The sequence below is a fragment of the Cyprinodon variegatus genome, unplaced genomic scaffold (assembly GCF_000732505.1).
Source record: "Cyprinodon variegatus isolate N-32 unplaced genomic scaffold, C_variegatus-1.0 Scaffold625, whole genome shotgun sequence".
In the NCBI taxonomy this organism is placed as follows: Eukaryota; Metazoa; Chordata; class Actinopteri; order Cyprinodontiformes; family Cyprinodontidae; genus Cyprinodon; species Cyprinodon variegatus.
Genome location: NW_015151078.1, coordinates 464,856 through 466,122, shown reverse-complemented (window position 1 = coordinate 466,122; position 1,267 = coordinate 464,856).

The window sequence follows — 1,267 nt, the reverse complement described above, 5'->3', positions numbered from 1 at the left end:
GCAGCCAGATTAACTAACATACTGTGAACTTAAATACAACCAAACTATGGAGGATAAAAAGTGCCAAAAAGAATCTGTCAAACTCACCCATCAAAGTTAGGGGGCGGGGTTAACGCGAATCGTAATCGATTTGCTTCGCCTTAATGTGCAGGGTGACCAATCAGGTGTTAGATAACCGCCCCCTAACTTTGATGGGTGAGTTTGACAGATTCATTTTGGCACTTTTTATCCTCCATAGTTTGGTTGTATTTAAGTTCACAGTATGTTAGTTAATCTGGCTGCTTTCTGTGTCACATCATCATTAATCACTACTGAGCGAGCGTCACACGGCCTCCACCATGTTTTGCAGGTGACGTGGCGTGCCGTGGATTCTGGGCCGTACCACGCCTTCGCCTAGTTTCTGTCTTTGCACCGTCCTGGTAGAGGTTGATCTTGGTTTCATCTTTTCAGAGGATGTTATTCCAAGGGTGTGTTGTTTTTGATTTCTCTTTTAGATGATTTTTAGCTTCCCTCTTTCTTTCTTAGGATGTCCGACGGATGTAAATGTTCTCGCTCCTTAATTCGTATAAATGTCTAAAATGGGCTTTTCTGTTTCGCTGCTTAAGGGTGGCTGGTTTCACCTGTACAGAGAGCTCCTTTGACCGCATATTTTCTTCACAACAAGATATTCCAAATGCAAGCACCACACCTCAAATCAACAACAGGCCTTTTATCTGCTTCACTAAGAATTACATAACAAGAGTCCTGCTCATTCCTGCCCATGAATTAGCCTTTGAGTTAATTGTCTAATTAGCTTTAGTCCCTTTTAAAAAGCAGGGTGGCTCACAAAGGGGCTGGAACTACTACACCCTTTGTTTGGTTTTAAAGTTGATTCACTCAAATGAAAACTAGAGGTCTGGACTTTATACTCATGTCTATTGTATAACTATAACTCGGATATGTTTCAGTAAGCGTTTGTGTTGGTATCAAAATATTTATGGACCCAACTCTAAAAGTTCCCACTTAGATAGGTTTGAGTAAACAACAACTATGCAGATGACCATGAACCCTTCCAGCCAATGGCATAAATGCAGAGGAGAAATCAAAACAAAGTTTCTTCAGCTGAAACAACAAACAAAACAGAACTGAAACAATATTTCTGGATTAAAGGAAGAGTGTTAAATTTAAGCACACGGCTTTACTTAAAATAGTTCATTGTTCATCAGAAGGTCCTTATGCCACTCTAAAGTTAGAGTGATTAAGGTTATTCTGAGCTATCTCTACAGTT